This window comes from Leuciscus leuciscus (genome assembly GCF_965113295.1).
Source record: "Leuciscus leuciscus genome assembly, chromosome: 19".
NCBI lineage: Eukaryota > Metazoa > Chordata > Actinopteri > Cypriniformes > Leuciscidae > Leuciscus > Leuciscus leuciscus.
In genome coordinates this window covers 3419488-3440979 of record NC_138743.1, presented here as the reverse complement: position 1 = coordinate 3440979, position 21492 = coordinate 3419488, and the positions used below count along the sequence as shown (strand labels likewise).

Here is a 21492-nt window from a genome sequence, read left to right as displayed (position 1 = left end):
TCATCCCCTTCAATTTCTTTATGCAAAATTGTATTTCTGTATTTAATATATTAACATTTATACTGTTTTTTTCTTGTGTTTTTGGAGTGAAATAATATGACCCGATATGAACTATTTGAATTTCATTTTCTTTCATCTATAATAAAATGAAAATATGTAAATGTAAAATATATAACCTATTTTTTTTATTTATTGTGTAATCAGCAACTGTGTTCAGAATCCTCTCGGTTAAACAAATTGAGAGTTGTTATTGCTGATAAGTTTTGTTGATATCCAAATGATATCCACAAAAACAAGTTCCCGATGAGCTGCGGATGAGCTACGGAAGTCTCTAATTGGCCAAGAGCAAAACAAAAACAAAACGTTTGCGCTTTTGCACCTGTGGATATCCGACCGGCCAAAGGAATTTCAGAACAAACAAAACAAATCAACTTTGCCAAAGATTCAAAGCTTAACCCAGCGCTGATTTCATTTCAACCTGTCCGTTCACTGGCTGTAACTGTGCCCCTTCTGTGCAGGATTGATAGACTTCTTCTTTTCTTAGGGGAATTATTAAGTTTGCCCACAAAACCAGTGCAAATAACTCAGCGCTGACCTGCCGGATGGCTTTGGAAGGGCAACCTCCCACAGGGAGGGCGTTCAGAGCTTAATTATAATGTCAGGAGACACTTTCAAAGTAGTCTGAGATGAGAGTCCACTCCAATGGGAAACCCGAGCCGATCGTCTTTCCCAGTTCAAGGCAAACTGTTGAATGGGATCAGACACAAGGAATCACAGTGAGTCAAAGGGGACCCATAAAGAGCAGCACATGGGGGGTCGTCTTTAACAGTTTGCATGCACTAAAATTGTAATGGTACAAGAACATGAGCTATATTAATACATGTTCTCACAGTTTAGCCGAAAGAAAATAGAGCAGTTATGTTAATGACATTACGATCGAGATCGAGATCAAGAGCAGGACAGAGAATCATTTCGTCTGATTCAGATCGACTTACATCACTTAACATTTTCGGATTTTTTTTTTTTTTGAATTCTTTAGAATTAAAGGATTAATGTAATTACACTACCATTCAAAAGTTGAGGTTTATATTTATATGGGGTTACATAAATCTGCATTTATATGATCAAATATACAGTAAAAATTGTGAAATATTTTTACAATTTAAAATATCTTTTTTCTACGTGAATGTGTGTTAAAATGTAATTTATTCGTGTGAATTTTCAGCATCATTACTCCAGTCTTCAGTGTCATGTGATCTGTCATTTATGATTATTATCAATTTTGAAATCAGTTGTGCTGCTTCAGATTTTTGTGACGCATTTGTTTTCCAGGATTATTTGATGACTAGAAAGATAAAAAGAACAACATTTATGTTAATTATTTTGTAACAATGTAAAAGTTCAATTCAATTCAAATGCATTCTTGCTGAATAAGTATTCATTTCTTTCAAATGTCAGTCAATGTAAATAGGCAATGAATTATAAAATATTGAAAGTAAAATAAAGTTTTATTAAGTAAATAATACATAATTTTAATCATTTTTTATACATTAAGTAAAAAAAAAAAACTGAGTTGCAGTTTGTCTTTTTTATTTTAAAAATATTAGTGCTGGGCAAAGATTAATCGCATCCAAAATTAAGAAATATTTGCATGTATATACTGTATATATATTTATACATAATTGATATTATATTTAAATATAAATATTTTACATATAAATTACAGATTTTTCTTAAATATACTAAAAATATATATATATTAAAAGTTGATTTTATCCCAAACATATTTAAACATTTTTAAATCCAACACTTTTTTAGGTTATAGCTTTTTCCTAATGGCTTTAATTATTCTGTATAACAGTGTGTTCTTTTCTACAATCTGTGTATTTATTATTGTTTATTTTTCTCTTTGTATTTTTATAGTGTAAAGTGCCTTGAGAAGCTGCTTTAAAGGCGCTATATAAAATAAAGTTTATTATTATTATCATAACATAATTATTTTTATTTTTTTTTGCCTTTGAAAAGTGAGTCACTTGCATGTTGTGTGCCTGGTTTTTCCAGGCCTCCACTGGTAGCATCCCACTAAGGTCAGGCGGTTCTGGCGACGGCCTCCCTGAAGCGGCAGCTGGCCGGGATAAGGTTACGATTTCACCTGTGCACTGCAGCAACGCAGGAACTGGCGTGTCATTGAGGAGCGGGTAATTATTCAACACGTCAGACTGCAATGCCTGCAATGTTAATTACGCCTCGGGCAGAGAGATGAAGCCTGGAGCAGAGGCTCATTACAGTCACACCAGCGCAACATGTGCCGGGGACAGTGAACTCCCAAACGCTCCCTGAACGAGGATCCAGTTCGCCACCAGATGACACTTTATCATTCCCACACCATGTTTGATTTTATGTCAGATGCGTAAGATTTCACAACTGAGCACGTAAAATAGATTAGATGTGTTCGCTTTTGAGGGAAATAGAAGCGTGATGTTGAGTTAGTGAGGCGTTGGGATTTAGGGATAGTGTAGAGTTAAAGAAATGTTCCAGGTTCAACATGAGGTTCACCGACAATGGCATAATTGCTTGCTTGTTGTTTAATTGTCATGCAAATAATTATGATTTATTAATTATATGATTTATTATAATGATTTAATGTTTTTTTGTCAGTTTTGTGTCTAATATAATATAATATAATATAATATAATATACCAATAAAATAATATAATATAATATAATATAATATAATATAATATAATATAATATAATATACCGGTAATATAATATAATATAATATAATATAATATAATATAATATAATATAATATACCGGTAATATAATATAATAAAATATAATATAATATAATATAATATACCGGTAATATAATATAATAAAATATAATAAAATATAATATAATATAATATAATGTAATGTAATGTAATGTAATGTAATGTAATGTTATGTAATGTAATGTAATATAATATAATTAATATAATATAATATAATACAATATAATATAATATAATAAAAAAGGCCCATATAATTTCGTTTTATTGGAGTAAAAATATATTTAATTTAATTTATATATAATATAATGTAACAATAAGATAGGCTCGTATAATTTACGTTTTAATGCTGTGAAAATTAATAATATTTATACAATTAATTTATATATAATAAAATAATAAAAATTATAATAAAATAGCATTTTGACATAATTGTGTGTATATTTAACCATTCAAGTGCAATAAAAAAGAGAACTGAAATCGGGATCCATCCGTCCGTTTAAGAAACATTTCAGCTTAAGAAATATAACACTTTATAATCGGTTTTTGAAATGTGTGCATCTGCGATAGTCTCATCGTAGGCTGTGCGATGTCAAGTTATGGGTACTGTTGTTGATCTATAGGAACCGGGCACTAAAGTTCGACATGCACGAGATTCTCTTTAATCTCTCACGGATTAATTGCAAACTTTAACGTCACAGAGTGAAAGTTTATCATTTGCACGTGTTTTAGGTCCTGTCAGTTTAAACATTCACAGAACTTCAAAGCATTCGAGTATCCTCGTAAACACAGTCGCTAACGGCTTACTTCAACGTAAACAACTGAGAAAGAAAACGGATGCGTATCAGTATATTGGATCTGTGCATTCGCTCTTAAAGTGACAGTAGTCCAATATTCCCACCGCTGTCCGTCATTAATGCTAATCAAACTACAAAAGACAAAGAGAAAATCACTTTTGTAGCTTTAACATATTTAATTTGCACAGTGTAAATTTAGATTTGATTATTTCATTTCTGTACCCATATCGCGATATATATCGCGGAAAATCAAAATATTGCAATGTCATTTTTTTTCGGTATTTTTTTATAAGCTTAATTTCGGCTAAATTTCGGTTAATCGTGCAGCCATAGATTATAATAATTATAATATATCTCAAATACATGGCTACAAAAATTATAGATCAATTTATTGTGTCGCTTATTGAAAATATGCAAGAAACACGTTGTTGCATCGATTAACTTATTGGCTGAATGAGGCATTTTGCATTTATTTAATTAATTTGGAATTGATTTGCAATGCTTGAGAGAGCCTACAGATCTGAGTGCATCAAGTTGCATTGAATTTTTCAGTTTTCTTAGCATGAATGACTCAAAAGACTGTAAAATATAGATGTTTTATGCAGTGTGTGTCTATAATACAATCAGAGTTATGACAGTGAACGGCAGATGGTATCGCGATGATGACGACGGCTTCATCTTTACAGATCCTCCTCGCCAGTATTCTCAGCGTTGTGAAAGATATACGGCTGTCTCGACACATTGACATCATTCCTCAAACATCTGCTGCTTAAAAAACTGTGACATTTGTGGAGAAGCGGCGTTCCTAAAAGGCCGTAATCATTTACTTTATCGCTCGGCGAGAGTTATAGTGCAGAGGCGCACTCGTAAAACGACGAGGCCTTTCCCCTTCCACTTTATAGAGTTCTGTGAAATCGCCCTGATAAAATTAAACACTTGCCTATTCTCTTTGACAGATGCATTATATGCACAGACGTTATGAATGAAACTGAAATGCATGTTTTCTTTTTTGTGTGTGTGTGTGTGTGTGTGTGTGTGTGTGTGTGTGTGTGTTTTTTATGATTCGAAATGATTTGCAATCTTGCTTAAGACATCAAACTGTCAGCTCATTCATCTCTCTGGTAAAAGGGCTTTTGAAGCAGTAAAGATATGAACACTGGGGGGAAAACTTTATACAATTTCCACCCGAAATAGGAAGCTGGGTCCTTCTGGGAGACACTAAATTGAAACTAAGGCTGTTTCTGATGGACCACAGGATATGCCTGCAAATTTAGACATATCACAATGGCAAAAAAGTCTGTTAGTGCCCATTCATATAAAGTGAATGGCTTGTAATGTTCTCGGCCCCTCGGAGGATTCTCGCAAGGTTGAGCAGCGACAGCAGGAAGAGCTGAATGGTTTTGACATAACTTTATTTTAGTGCTCTACAGGTTTTCTCTCCTCCCTACGGTTTAATGGTTTATTCCACCGGGGTCCCGAAAGGAAGCGGACAAAGCTTTGCTTTTGCTCGACCTCAGAGAGGATGTCATTTCAAGATGAACGGGAATTTAAGGCCTTTTCACACATTTTTTTTTTTTTCTTTTTTTTCAGAAAGTCACATTTATTTATATAGCGCTTTTTACAACACAGATTGTTTTCAAAGCAGCTTTACAGAGATAACAGGAAAATAATGCAATAAAGTTTATGTCTAGAAGAAAATAGCATCAAAGTCCAGCTTAAGTAGGTTCAGTGATGGTTCATTTTTGTTGTAAAAAAGTTATTAATTTAGTTTATATATATATATATATATATATCATCGTCCAGCTCAGTTCAGTTCTTATATAATGGTGTCAATGCAGGAGATCAATAATATTGTTTAATATTTAATAATAATATATTAATAAATAATAAAACATTAATAATTAAATGTCTCCCACAGTAAGCAAGCCAAAGGCCAATTGCGACATTGACATAAAAACCAAATCTCGATACGGCTTGTGTAACAAATATAAATATAAGTATATAATTCGAAGTAATTTTACAGTTGTAATGTAAAATAAATTATATGAATATTATTATATATCATATAATATATTTTAAATAAAATGTTTTTATTTTACAGTGAAATATTACAACAGTATTACTCCTTATTTGAGCAAATATTATAGTAAATATTAATATTATTTTATAGCCATATTTGCAGTATATAATTATATAATTACAAATAACAAACCTGGAATTTAAAACAAATAAATCTTATTTTAAATTGCAATCACAAGTTTAATCATAAAAATTGCTCACACACACACACACACACACACACACACACACACACACAATTTTTTTTAAATTAAAATAGAAAAATAGAAATAAAAATAATGAAGCAGTAGCACAAGCTACTAAAGGATTATCTTACATAAAGCGATAATAAATATGACAAAAATTTTATTACATTTTAAACTATCAGATGATTTATATGTATATAATGCAGTGAGAGCAATAATTAACACATTAAAAGAATTTGTACAACAATTTTACACTAAATATTTTTTTTGTCAAATATAGCAGCATTTAACAAATTGTTATAATAGTAAAAAAAATATATATATATATATATATATTATATTACTGTAACATTTTAGATTAGGGAACACATATTTCACGATTGCTGATTAGCATGCATATTATATTAGCTGTTTATTAGTACTTTTAAAGTACATATTAATGCCTTATTCTGCATGATCATATTCTACATCCCTTAATCCTGTACCTAACATTATAACATAACCACTACAACAACATCTTATACTATCAATAAGCAGTAATTAGGAGTTTATTGAGAGAAAACTCTATATTATACTCCATATTATAAAGTGTTACCAATATTATTTGGTGTATCGCTACAAAAAGATGTGAAATTCCAAACAATAATTTGCGCAAGCAATTAATCAATGCATGATTCATTTCTGTACTGATTCATTCTGCACTGAGCATCTGAACAAACTGACTCAGTAAAATGATTCACTGAGCATCTGAACAAACTGACTCAGTAAAATGATTCAGTGAGCATCTGGACAAACTGACTCAGTAAAATGATTCACTGAGCATCTGAACAAACTGACTCAGTAAAATGATTCACTGAGCATCTGAACAAACTGACTCAGTAAAATGATTCACTGGTGTTGTGTTGCAGCGAGGCTGTAAATGCTCAGTTTATTTATTGTGTGGAGAAGTTGCTGGAAGAAAATCATTTATTTAGAGTTATTTAAATCGTCGGCGTGTTTGAATCTGTCTATCTGAACTGGTTTAGTGTCAGAAACATGTGAAGGAATCTTTTGCGCTCTCAGGATTGAGACTGTTCACCTGGCGATGCTCTGACGTGTGTGTTTGTGTACAGTGTGTACTTGTGTACAGTGTGTACTTGTGTACAGTGTGTTTCTTCACTCAGGTATAATGAGCCGAGCGGATGTTCTTGCCAGCCCAGTTTGACAATTTCCTTTTATTTTATTGCTGTTGAAAGTAAACCCAGTGAGGGGACGAGCGGCCCAGACGGCTCCACATCGGCTTCACGTGTTCTCGTGATTGGACAGCGTTTATACGGTCGTGCTGCGGCGTTTCTGTTTGTGTGTTTGCTTTACCGGCTCTTTTACTCGAGTGTGTCATCGCATGATGCATTTGGATGAAACTCGAACTATCCATGCAGTCATATGTTAAATGAGGATCAGAGATTATGGTGTGACATGTGATACTCCATCTGAAACTATTTTAAACAGCTTTTTTTTTATAATGATCACACATGCAGCTTTTATTATGAGCTCATATTAATTGAGAGACTGCATGGAATATTTAAAACATTTATTTATCACACCACAGGACCGTTAAAATCAACTAGGGAGGGAAAAAAGGTACACATGTTCACATTAAGTGCATGACTGAATCATCTGACTTCATCAAGGCTGATCTGGGATCTGGCACTAGTTTTGCTGGTTTTAATTGGAAAGATTTTCTTTTGTGCCAGTCTCAGAGACGTTCAGCACGAGTGCAGAGTTATCGGCCTGTGAACGACACGGTCTGTTGTGTGTGTGTTTGTGTGTTTGTGTGATTGTGAGAAGTGAAGTCTCAATCTCTCACACACGTTTCCTTCTGTTTGTTAATGATTCTTAATGAGGTTACTAGACATTTTATTAAAGTCATTAAGCTGCCTTCAAGCCCTTCTGGAAAAGGATTTAAAATAAAATGATTGATTTAGAAAACAAAAAAAAATCAGTTTTAGTTATTTAGTATTGGCAACTAGCTGAAATAAAATAAGTTAAAAAAAAATATTATTACTATTTTATTTCAAATAACACAAATGTTTTTTTTTTTACGGTTATAGTTTTAGTTAATTATAATAACCCTGATCTCATCCACAGAGAATGATGGGAAATGTAGTTTTGTCTCACAAGCTTGTCGGCTCATAAACTGACTAAATGAGTCATAAAATAATTACACAAATTATTAAATTATTACTTATAAATAAAATAAGGACAAACTGCACTGTAAAGTCAATTCCCTGTTAGAAAAGACTACATTTTTATATTTTCTGAATTAATTCTGAGTGGTGCAAAACTCACATTGCTGGTTTCAAAGATATGTTTTCTTTGCATTTGCATGTGTGCATTTGGCAGATTTTTTTATTCAAAGTGACTTTGCATTCAGTGTATATATTTATCAAATCTGTCATGCAAGAAAAATCTGACTTGTCTGACAATAAAAGTATCAAGCATATCATATTACTGTATATCAATGCATGCATTCTGCAGAACAATTTGTAACTTTAAAATAAGGTTTCATTTGTTAGCATGCTTAGATGAACTAACAATAAAAAATAATAAAAATAAAATAAAAATAATGTTAAAGTTAACTTTAGTTCAGATGAACTAACAATAAAAAAAATCCTAAATCATTCATGCATCTTAATTTATGTTAATTTCTACATTTATTAAAACATTATTAAAATCCAAAGCATAAGTCCTTGAACTAACAATGAACTTGAAGTTGTATTTTTACTAGCTAGTGTTAACAAAGATAAATAAATACTGTAAGAAATGTCCTGTGCATTGTCATTGAGTGCATTAACGATATTAACGTAGACCTCATTGTCAAGCGTCACCAATGATCTTGATATCACAGGTTTTGTAAAAGCCCTCGCTCTCGAATATGCGCTCTAGTAATCGTGATGCTTTCCTCCTTGGTATTTGACGTTTGTGTTGGACGACCCTCAGCGCATCTGCACATAAATAACAAGCACTTATCAGTGCTCCCGTGAGAGCGTTTATGATAATCTGCCAAATTACCTCTTAGCTGTCATGAAACGTTAATGCGTTTAGCAACATTTCCTCTGCAGATTCTGGAGCTGATGGATGTGAGCGCTGCAGCCGGACTGCGGATGTTTTCTGTTGTTTTTTCCCCCGAAAAATTGTGTTTCCTTCGTGACCTTGTCGACTCGCCGTTAGGCGGCCCGAGAGGTTCCCATCGGGGACCCTTAAATTCGGGATCTGATGTTCTGCGCGCACAGCTTGAGGATCTGAACGGACAAAGAGGAGAAAGCTGTGGAAACACCCTGCGTTTTCTTCCTTGTGTCAGGATGGGGAAAAAAAAGGGAAAAACAGAGGAATACAAACTAATTTATCCCAAGGCTTTTACAGCCCCTTCATGGCTCATATTTTGCGCCGGTTACGATTCCCAAACCTCCTTTGTCCCATATTATCAGATTCACAACACACCGAGCTCTGTGTTTCAATAACTTTATAACGTGTGACTCCATGCCGTTCCTTCACACTTTGAACGAAGGCCCACGAAATGAGTAACTTCTTTTATAATATTACATCGAGTAATGGAACACAGTTAAAGAGATTTACTTTCATAATTCCTGTTCCCGGTCTTATTGCGAATGATTCATCTGTGCACGTTATGGAGAACGATTTTGTCCGTAAATAATCTTTCAGCAAAACTGTTGCTCTGAAACTTCTTGACATCAGACATCATCGGTTATGATAATCAGACATCATCGGTTATGCTAATCAGACATCATCGGTTATGCTAATCAGACATCATCGGTTATGCTAATCAGACATCAATGTTAATTAACCAAGTCACAAATTAGCCATTTCTACAGCAAACTCACATTCATGCTTGAGATGTCGTCCACTTTTCATCTAATTCAGGGTTTCCCAGACTTTCTTGTCAGATGAACCACTTTGACGTAAAATAAAAGTCCCTCCTGAGAGTTTAAGTTTATATTTGAACAATTTACCAACTCAGTTTACTCAAGCTATTCAAGGTTCTCTGATGTTGGTTAATGGTCACATGACATGCAGGTAAACAAATACAATATTTCAGCTATATATATATATATACCTGTTAGACAGGAAGAGCAGAGGTAAATTTATTATGAGTTTATGTGAGGATTGTTTGAATTTCACTTCAATTAAAAGTTGTTCTATTTTTTTAAGCCAATAAATGTAAAAAAATTTATAAATATATATTTTTTATAGCTTTCAGTACTCTGTAATGTTAAATGGTTATTAATAATTCATTTTTAAAAGTGTGTGTGTGTGTGGGGGGTGTGTGTGTGTGGGGGGGGGGGGGGGGGGTAAAATGTAGTAAAATGTAGGTTTTGCTTTTTTTGCTAAGTAATTATGTCTGATAAATATCTTAACCAAGTTTAGAGTTTTGTTCTTCCATCATATTTGAAATAAATCAAATATTTTCCTCATATTTTGATTGTTTAATTAGACTTGTAGGGTCATAAAAGACAAGTATCCCCTCTGGATAACACTTTTTGCCACTTATATAGCACATAAATATATATAAAACATTATTTTAAAGTATAATGTAGAAAATGTAGTAAAATGTAGGTTTGCTTTTTTTGCTAAGTAATTATGTCTGATAAATGTATTTATTATGAGATAATGTGAGGATTGTTTGAATTTCACTTCAATTAAAAGTTGTTCTATTTTTTTAAGCCAACAAATGTAAAAGAATTAATAAATATATATTTTTTATAGCTTTCAGTACTCTGTAATGTTAAATGGTTATTAATAATTCATTTTTAAAAGTGTGTGTGTGTGGGGTGTGTGTGGGGGGGTGGGGGGGGTAAAATGTAGTAAAATGTAGGTTTTGCTTTTTTTGCTAAGTAATTATGTCTGATAAATGTCTTAACCAAGTTTAGAGTTTTGTTCTTCCATCATATTTGAAATAAATCAAATATTTTCCTCATATTTTGATTGTTTAATTAGACTTGTCCCCTCTGGATAACACTTTTTGCCACTTATATAGCACATAAATATATATAAAACATTATTTTAAAGTATAAATCTAAAGAATGTTTTTTGAGAATGAATTAGTCGTGCCTGACATCTCCACTTTACCCGTTTCTCTAGATATAACTATTGCATCTCGTCCATATGGGAAGGCAATCCTGGAAGTGCCGTTTCAGTGGATTCCCGGGGAACCTCCTGTTACCGTCACTGAACTTCCTACAGGAACACGGGCTGATTTAGTGCTCAGGTTCGTCTATTCCCATCACCCCTTTTGTGGAATTATTTACTGTGTAAATGGTTTTAGGGATTGTAAAGGAGGGGGAGGGGGGGGGGGGGGTGTATACCTTCATACGCACTGCAAACATCACTCCTGTTTTGTTTCCTTTCTTTTTTTGACGCATCTTAAAGGAGGATTTATTTCAAGATGGAATAAAATAGTGAATTCTCAATATCAGCCGTGGAAATAAACTCCCTCGCGCTGGGATTCGAGCTCGGATAATAACTCAGAGCGGCCCGAACACTGGTTGCATTTATTACCGTTTCCACAATGATGCTTCTCGCTGGCAGTATCCTGCCATAAATTTTATTACTATTAAATGTTTCTAACGGGAGATGACAAATATTTGAACGGAGTTGCTCGTCTTTGGCCGGAGAGAGTCAAAAGGAAAATCCCTGGCCTTGAAGAGACGAGGGCCAATCCCATTCATCTCAATTACGCCTGAGAACAATCTAAGTCAGTTTAAATAGTGTGTTGGAAATGCAGCGAGCTTCAGGGCAATCGCAGCGTTTTTATGAGCGCAATAAAGTTGTCGTTCCTCACTGACCGTTGTGAAGACGTTTAAGTGCTTGTCTTGTAACGAGGGCATATTGAGTGACGGTTTGCTGTAAAAGCGTCCACGATTGGCCAGAATGTCGAGAGACCAAGAGAGCGATCTTTAACAGACGTTTAAGGTCACAACCCGTGTGGCTGTGTGTGTGGAAGCCTGATCCTCCACTGAATGAAACATTTTAAAGGATAATTGCGAATTTTTATCTCACAAAACGAGTTTACATCTCGCAATTCTGACTTTATAACACACAATACTGACTTTATAACACACAATACTGACTTTATAACACACAATACTGACTTTGTATCACGCAATTCTGACTTTATAACACACAATGGCGACTTTATATCACGCAATTCTGATTTTAACACACAATTCTGACTTTATAACACACAATACTGACTTTATAACACAATTCTGACTTTATAACACACAATGGCGACTTTATATCACGCAATTCTGATTTTAACACACAATTGCGACTTTATCACGCAAATCTGACTTTATAACACACAATTCTGACTTTATAACACACAATTGCGAGTTTATATCTCACAATTCTGACTTTATAACACGCAATTGCGACTTTATCACGCAATTCTGACTTTATATCTCGCAATTCTGACTTTATAACACGCAATTGCGAGTTTATATCTCACAATTCTGACTTAATATCACGCAATTGCGACTTTATCACGCAATTCTGACTTTATATCTCACAATTCTGACTTTATATCTCGCCATTCTGACTTTATATCTCGCCATTCTGACTTTATATCTCGCAATTCTGACTTTATAACACACAATTGCGAGTTTATATCTCACAATTCTGACTTAATAACACGCAATTGCGACTTTATCACGCAATTCTGACTTTATAACACGCAATTGCGACTTTATCACGCAATTCTGACTTTATAACACGCAATTTCGACTTTATCATGCAAATCTGACTTTATAACTCACAATTGCGAGTTTATATCCCAATTCTGACTTTATAATACGCAATTGCAACTTTATAACATGCAATTCTGATAAAAAGTCAGTATTGCAAGATGTAAACTCGCAATTGTAAGAAAAAAAGTCAGAATTGTGAGATAAAAAGTCGCAATTACCTTTTTTATTGTTCATTCTGTGGTGGAAACAAGCTTCCGTAGGGATGAGCATTAACACGCTGGTTTTGCTGAATGTCTAACAGACGGTGTCCCATCAGTCCTGTCAACTCGACTGCAGGCGCCGGCCCACCAACTCAAAGGAATGGCCATAATTTTCCTTCTTGCATCTTAAAAATCAACGGCCAAAAAGCTGGGAAAGTTTACCAGCTAGATCTTGTGGTTCACCCGGTTTCAATCCAGCCACAACGCTACACTGTAATAGAAAGACGCCCGTCGGTGGGAGTGAGACCTGATTTATGTCTGTGTTTACTGATAACTCTCAGATGACACAGATCGGCATTGGACATTCATTCCCAAATATGATTCCGATAGACAAGATGATGGGAATCCCTGAGGATGGGCTGTATTTATTGAGGTTGCACATTGCAGTGGACCTCATCTGGAGTCGTGTGATTTGGGAAAACATATGGTTCACGGTCACGGTGTGTTTAGACATTGAAACAGTTTGGTTTCATGGTGCTTTTTACGTCTGTTTTGCTTTTAGGATTATGTCTTATTCCTGCAGAATAGCAGCATCTTTTTTAAGATTTTCTGTGCTTTTTGGGGGGGTTGTTTTATTATTTGAGTGCATTTTAGTAAGCTTATAATTATAATTATAACTAAATAATTATAGTTATAAAAATTATAATCTACATTGATATATATATATATATATATACATATATTTTTTTATGTGTGTGTGTATATATATAAATGTGTAAACTTTTATTTTTATTAATTTTTTTATTGTTGACATATATATATATATATATAACTTTTGTGTGTGTGTGTGTGTGTGTGTGTGTGTGTGTGTGTGTGTGTGTGTGTGTGTGTGTGTGTGTGTGTGCGTGTGAAAATGAAAATGGCATACAATTCCCAAGCAATAACGTTTTATATATAATTATGGATTTATCTATATATTCTTCTTTTTGTTTTATTTATTCATATTTATTTTAAACGTCAACAATAAAAATATAAAATAATAAAAAGTGTACATATTTATATGTGCAGAATATTGCATAAAAATCACAACCAATAACATTTTTATAAATAATTATTCATTTATTTATGTATATATTTTTATGTAATTTTAAATAAAAATGATCATGTAATTTTATATATATATATATATATATATATATATATATATATATATATATACACACATCATTTTTATTTGATTCTAGTTATAAAATAGCTACCGAAAACAAACAATTGCTCAAGATAGTGAAGGAAAATTAAGATTAAATAGTTTAAATTAATTAATTGACAAATTTTAAACTAGAAATGCTGTTTGTCAAGACTTTGAAAACTTTGAATAGATTTACAGATATATATATATATATAATATTGCATTTGCAAAGTGTTTTCTACAGTAAATTAATATTCATCCGCTTATATGTGTGCATGCCTACAACATTTTTTTATTTTTAATTTAATGTATAGTACAAGATGAAGAATTTATATTGCTCCTATAATAAAAGGACTAACATTAATCTGGATGTCAGCAAATCCTTAAAGTCCTGGAACGGCACTGGACTTCGGCAAGCCCAGACTTTGACAAGGTCAAAAAAATAATTTCTTGTTTTAACTGGGAGCGGTTCTCACATAATCTGCACTTTTTTGTCCATTTCCACTGGCAGAATCCCCACAGCCTCGTCCTGCACGTGTAAGATGAAGTGACACGAATAAGCGAACAGTGATTCTGAATCTTAATAAGGTTTAGATTGTGGTTGGGATATTGTAGGATTATGTCGTGGGACACATGGCTTGAATGAGGAGTCCTTCGAGACCGTCGTATAGAGACACTGAATGAGCTCAGAAATCTTTTACAACAGTTGACCAGTTCTCCAAAACGCTCTACATCTGCTTAAATCCAGACTTGACCCGAGAGGTTTCAGTCCTATTACAATGAAACCTCTAAAGTTATTTTCATTATGGGGCTTGAAAGGGATATAGAATCAGTTTTACAGCTTTCTTTACAGCTCTGTTTTATAAAAAAAGATTTTTAAAAAGTGCTTGTTTTATCTCATGAATTCCAGGGCGAGATCTCCACCTGGGTCAGACGACAGCGAACCCCCGACCCCTCAGAAGTGAGCGTTTATACAGGGGTTCAGGGCCGGGCTGCACCAGCCGTCCGTAAGCTCGTGACGTGAAGTCCACACTAGAGGCTTAGTGACTACTACTAACTCTGTACGGTATGAACATTTCATATCACGATTATAGTGACCAAAATTATCGTGATTATCAATATTATCACGGTTTTGTTAAAGCGAGATGAAAGTGTTCAAAAATAACTGATGCTCACACTGAAGGCATTTCAACAAGTTTTATACTTGAAAATCAACAAACAACATATAAAACAAGCAGATCTAAGTTCTTTTTTAAAGCTACACTGTGTAGGATTTTCTCCCATCTAGCGGTGAAATAGTTTACGACTATCAACTGAATATTACTTTCTAGCTCCTCTCATTCCGAGGGCGTTTTAACTCGTACGTTGACCGTATTAATTCAAATCTGCCGGCAGTCGTGAGTAATCTCCCCCTCGCATTCGTCACGGTGTCACTGAGTGTAAAAACGTGAAAGGCGAAGCTTGAATTTCCAGGTATGTCCCTCTTTGGCACATGTATTTTCAAGATGGAGGCGCAACATGGCTGCCGCCAGTCGAGCGACTCACTCGTATGAATTCTAAATGGCAGATTCTACGCTTACGAGAACACTTGATTAGTTGGTAGAAGTAATTACACATTAATGAGCACATATCATTTTGAAAGAACGAAGTGTTTTAGAATCAACTTAATCAACTTAATCAAGAATCAACTTAAAAAATTACACAGTGTAGCTTTAAGCAAGATTATATTCTGTGGCATTTCCTTCCTTATAATGACCGTCGTCAATAGCAACGCATTATAACACAGCGCACATGCATCACAACGGACGCGCTCTCTCGTTTCATTCAAATACAACTTGCCGTCTTGCGTCTCCGTTTTCGATTGTATTGAAAATGAAATCAGAGTTGATTTATTGTTTGCTGAGTTTGATAATATTTTTGTGATCATGTAAGATTTAAAACATTAATCTGCCTTCCGCCATTCCTTCTCCAATAAAAAAACCAACAACATTGCGCGCTGCGCCGGCGCCAGCCTGTTGCTGTCTGGACAGGATTTACAGTGAGTTATTAAAATCGCGATAATCAAACACTGTTTTAATGATAATTCAATTTTAAACGATAATACTAACCGTCAGTACATTTTATCGTGGTTTATAGTGAAACCGGTAATCGTCCCATCCCTACACCATTTGTTCGTAAGGCAGAACGTAGCCAGTAGGGCGTAAGCTCTCCGTAAAGTAATGTGTAGTCGCATAATATGACGTTTAGCCTCGATGATCCAATAGCAGCCTTCAAATACGTGAGCAGAAGTTGTGTTGAAATGCGTGAATTTCAGTTTATCCTTCATTTTAACTTTTTTTACATCACGTTACTAACAGTAAAAATACCTTCCATTAAATACGACACTTAAATCATGAGTGTTTTTATATGTAAATAACATTCAGAAACTATTTAAAATGAAATTAATAAGGATAAATAAGTATGATACAAAAAAACATTTATTTGACATGCACAACACGGGCCATCTGCACACACTAAGAAGGGTTCGTGGCTCTGTTCACGTAATTATTGACTATTTTTGATGATATTATGATATGGTGATAATTTAACATGTGTGTTTGTATTATGAGCGCATTTACGGTGGAAACAAATTTCCCCTCGAGGACAAATAAATCTATCTAATGTTCTCTCTCTTAAAATGCAAGCGAGTGTAAATGTCAGCATTATCACATACACTACTGGTCAAAAGTTTTAGATCGGTAAGATTTGTAATGTTTTTAAAATAAGTATCTTCTGCTCACCAAGGCTGCATTTATTTGATTAAAAATACAAACAAAAACAGTAATATTGTGAAATATTATTCCAGTGTGAAACAGCTGTTTTCTATGTGAATATACAGTAAAGTGTAATTTATTCCTGTGATCAAAGCTGAATTTTCAGCATCATTACTCCAGTCTTCAGTGTCACATGATCCTTCAGAAATCATTCTAATATGAGGATTTGATGCTCAAGAAACATTTATGATTATTATCAATGTTGAAAACAGTTTTTTACATTTTTATTTCATGATGCTATGATGAATAGAAAGTTCTAAAGAACAGCATTTATCTGAAATCTAAAGCTTTTGTAACATTAAACACGACCGTTCAAAAGTTTGGGGTCAGTCAGAATTTTAATTTTATTTTTGGGGGAAAAGAAATTCAATAAATCCATACTTTTATTCATCAAGGATGAGTTAAACTGATCAAAAGTTACAGCAAAGACATTTATAATGTTAGAAAATATTCTATTTTAAATAAATGCTGTTCTTTTGAACTTTCTATTCATCAAGGAATAAAAATTTTAAAAAACTGTTTTCAACATTGAAAATAATAATAATGTTTTTTGAGCGTAAAATCATCATATTAGAATGATTTCTGAAGGATCATGTGACACTGAAGACTGGAGTAATGATGCTGGAAATTCAGCTTTGATCACAGGAATAAATTACAGTTTAAAATATATTAAAATAGAAAACAATATTACTGGTTTTTTTTTTTTTATCAAATAAATGCAGCCTTGGTGAGCAGAAGAGACTTCTTTTAAAAACATAAAAAAAACTTTTGACCAGTAGTGTGTGTCTAAAGAACTGAAGTGTGTGTGGTAACAGAAGCGCTTATGGATGTAGTTCAGTGTGTCTGCTGTTTTAGTCCAAGCGTTACTCCTGATCGGAGGCTGCCGTAAATATTTAGTTTATACGTAGAGTTACGCTTCAAGTAAGTTTAATGGTGCAACGCAAAAATATTTAATAGTGCTTAAGTTTTATCTCAGTGCCCATTTACGTCAAAACTAGGCTAAGTTGTAATTCAGGCACAGCTGGTGCAGCCGGCCCCCGAAGCGTGTGGGTCTGAAGCCTCGGACTTCACGGGGAAGGGGACATTTGATCAGGTACCGAACAAAGCCTGTGTTTCTGAAGGCGCCGAAGTTTCATTGCTGCAAATACAGCTGCTAGATTATTGCCCTTTCAGGCCGCAGACTGACAGCATGACAGTTTCATATGAGAATAGAGGGTTTTAAAAGAGGCTCTACAGACAAAAATTATTATTCATTTTTTTTAACCACCTGCGTCTTTTATTGGTCCTTAAATGTGGCGGTTGCAAATTGTACAGGAACTTCTTTCAGCCACATTTGCTGGAAAATGTGATCTAATCAGAGTAAAATGTCAATGTGTTTTACGTGTTATGCTCTGATTAAAAGCTAATAATCTGACCGGTCTGTTCATAAAGTATTTTTAATAATTAGCACAATCATTTATTCTGCTTTAGTTTTTACAGTATATATATATATATATATATATATAGTTATTGTGCCTTAGACAATAGGCACAATATTGTCGTTTTCAACCAAAAATTAGGGATGCACCGATATGAAAATTTTGTCCTATACGATAACCGATAATTCTTTATATTTGAAAGCTGATAACCGATATATTGGCCGATAAATCTAAAATCCCAATTTTTATATAATTTTGAGAGCCTGATTACAAAAACAAAAGTCTCATCATTAAAGGCCATGTTCCAATCACACAATTATGATGTTCTCATTATAATTTTATGTAGCTGATATGACAGATTTTGCGCTGCACATGTTGCATTAACTGTATTTTCCTTTTTTGAATGGATTTCAATCATATTTCAAGCAATTTAAACCCATCATGTTGAACAGTGCACATCTAAAGTGTCTCAGGAAATAATATATTATTTATTGGCTTTAATATATCGGCCAAATTTTCTTATCGGGCCGATAATGAAAACCTAAAAAATGTACATATATCGGCCGATACCGATATGGTGACCGATATATTGTGCATCCCTACTAAAAATTTGTATGCGTTTTGTCCTTTCATTTATACGCCATTTTACGCTGTTTTTGAAAACAATACCGTTTTCGTCTCTGTGTAAACTACAAAAATTTGAATTTGTAAAAAATAATAATGTCAGTCTATATGTTCAGTCTATAAGCGCGTTGTGCTTCTTTACAATGTGACGTCGCCATCTACTGGCCTGGCATGTATAATACAGTGTTTTTTCATTCGTTTTTGCGGATCTTTGTAAATGGGGATTGTTTTGACAACGTTGTTGTCTAAGCGAAAAAAGCAAAGGAAAAAAGTTTCTGTTTTAGTACATCATTGTCGTGTAAACATACCCTTATACACACACTCACCGGCCACTTTATTAGGTACACCTGTTCAACTGCTTGTTAACACAAATATCTCATCAGCCAATCACACAGCGTTCTGCTGAAGTTCAAACTGAGCATCAGAATGAGGAAGAAAGTGATTTAAAGGGATACTTCACCGATTAGCTTTAAGCTTTGTATCAGTAGAAACCCGGTGGTATTTTGGAGTGACCGTGCTTCCCTCCCTCATGTCCCCCTGAGACGAGAGATTTCTGTATTGTGTGTCTGGAAATAAACCTCAGATGACGCAAAAATCGTCATTTATCTTCATCAGAGGCTTTGTCCAGAGGCGAGAGACTACAGCCAATAGGAGGAGCTCGTTCCGCATGTCTTCAACCCGCCCATAGGGGGATCTCACCATAAAACGCCATCTTTTCAGTTTCGAGTCGACTAGTAGCCTAGCTGTATCATTTCTTCCGATACTGCCCTCTGTAACCGGTAGGCGTGGCTTGGGCCTCGTGGGGCAGTGAAGCAAGTGCATTCTGGGAGTTGTTGTCTTTCATCCACATGAGCCAAAAAAACATTTTCTGGCTTTTCTCAGTCTAGAAGGCTCCAACTTCTAAAATAATTTCACATTTCTACAACATAAATGACCCAATACAAATACACATTCATCTTTCCAGCGGTGAAACATCCCTTTAAGTGACTTTGAACATGGCACGGTTGTTGCTGGTCTGAGTGTTTCAGAAACAGCTGATCTACTGGGATTTCAAATTCTCACACACAGTATCTAGGGTTTACAGAGAATGTAAAACACACACTCCTGTCAGCTGAGAACAGAAAACTGAGGCTATAATTCACACAGACTCACTAAAACTGGACTATAGAAGACTGGAGAAACGTTGCCTGGTCTGATGAGTCTGGAGTTCTGCTGTCATTCAGATGTTCGGGTCAGAATTTGGTGAAAACAACATGAAAGCATGGATGATCCTGTCCTGTATCAGCGGTTCAGGTGCTGATGCTGTAATGGGTGTTTCTTGACACACTTCAGGACTCTTAGTACCAACTGAGCTTCATTTAAACCTGAGTATTGTTGCTGATCATGTCCATCTCTTTAAGACCATCTTCTGATGGATACTTCCAGCAGGATAACACACACGTCACAAAGCTCAAATCATCTCAAACTGGTTTCTTGATCATGACAGTGAGTCTCTAAACTCAAACGGCTCCACAGTCTCCAGATCTCAGTCCAGTAGATCAGCTTTGAGATGTGGAGGAACGAGAGATTCACATCATGGATGTTCAGATCTGACAAATCTGCAGCAACTGTGTGATGTGATCGAGACAATATGGAGCAAAATCTCTAAAGGAATGTTTCCAGCACTTTGTTGAATCTCTGACATGAAGAATAAAGGCAGTTCTGAAGACAAAAGTGGGTCCAAACCGGTACTAGCAAGTGTTCCTAATAAAGTGGCCGGTGAGTGTGTATATAAATAGTAAGGCACAAACCATGTTATATAATGCGTGTGTATTTCACCAGTGGTGTGTAACACAGTCACTCTTATAGCCACTTATATTGATACACTTATACACAAATATTGTTTTTACAATACACATCGATACTGATATATCTGAAACTCTTCAAACCCGCGTCCTTTTACACACTTATTTCATTTCCTCCGTATGTTGGTGTTACAGGGCTTGAGTTTTTCCATGGGATTGGGCGTATTCAGCATAATTTACTCATTCCCGCAGATTTTTGTGCTCATGCCCAAAGTGCGTGCACATAAAGACAAGTATATTGGCTATAATAACAGTATAATGGGTCTGTGCGTCCAAAATTGTAGCCAGTGAAAATGCTGAGATGCTAGTAACTTTGGGAAAACCACTAGCCACAGTGGCCCGTGAGCAAAAAAAATTAATGTATATAGTATTATTATGTTATATTTGTATTACTGTTGTGCATATACATTTTAGCTTTAGCAGCTGGTGAGGTAACAATCATAATTATGTCATTTATTATAGATTATCATACTTTGTGAACACTCTAAAAGGATTTTAAAAACATGGTCATATTGATATGACAGGTCATATTCCTTTATACAAGATTAGTTTTTAATATAATTTTTTTTTTAAACAATGAATGAAATTTAGCACTCTTTTTATTCCTCCACTTCTGTTGGCAGCAAACAAGGGTTTTCCTCAATCTCTCTCTCTCTCTCTCTCTCTCTCTCTCTCTCTCTCTCTCTCTCTCTCTCTGTCTCTCTCTCTCTCTCTCTCTCTCTCTCTCTCCCCATCTCTCTCTCTCCTCTCTCTCTCTCTGTCTCTCTCTCTCTCTCTCTCTCTCTCTCTCTCTCTCTCTCTCTCTCTCTCTCTCTCTCTCTCT

General features: G+C 34.5%; 2 long non-coding RNA genes across 2 annotated transcripts in view; one reads left to right on the top strand and one right to left on the bottom strand.

Annotated features, from left to right (window-relative positions):
* The window catches only part of LOC309482152, a 90667-nt gene that overhangs the window by 52439 nt on the left and 16736 nt on the right, over window positions 1–21492 (bottom strand). The gene's annotated exons all lie outside the window — the stretch shown is intronic.
* LOC309482154 overlaps window positions 646–21492 on the top strand; it is a 95788-nt gene continuing 74941 nt past the window's right edge. Inside the window, exons 1-3 of the long non-coding RNA XR_014200238.1 lie at window positions 646–776; window positions 2062–2198; window positions 10975–11101. This is a non-coding gene — a long non-coding RNA (uncharacterized lncRNA). The remainder of the gene's footprint in view (window positions 777–2061; window positions 2199–10974; window positions 11102–21492) is intronic.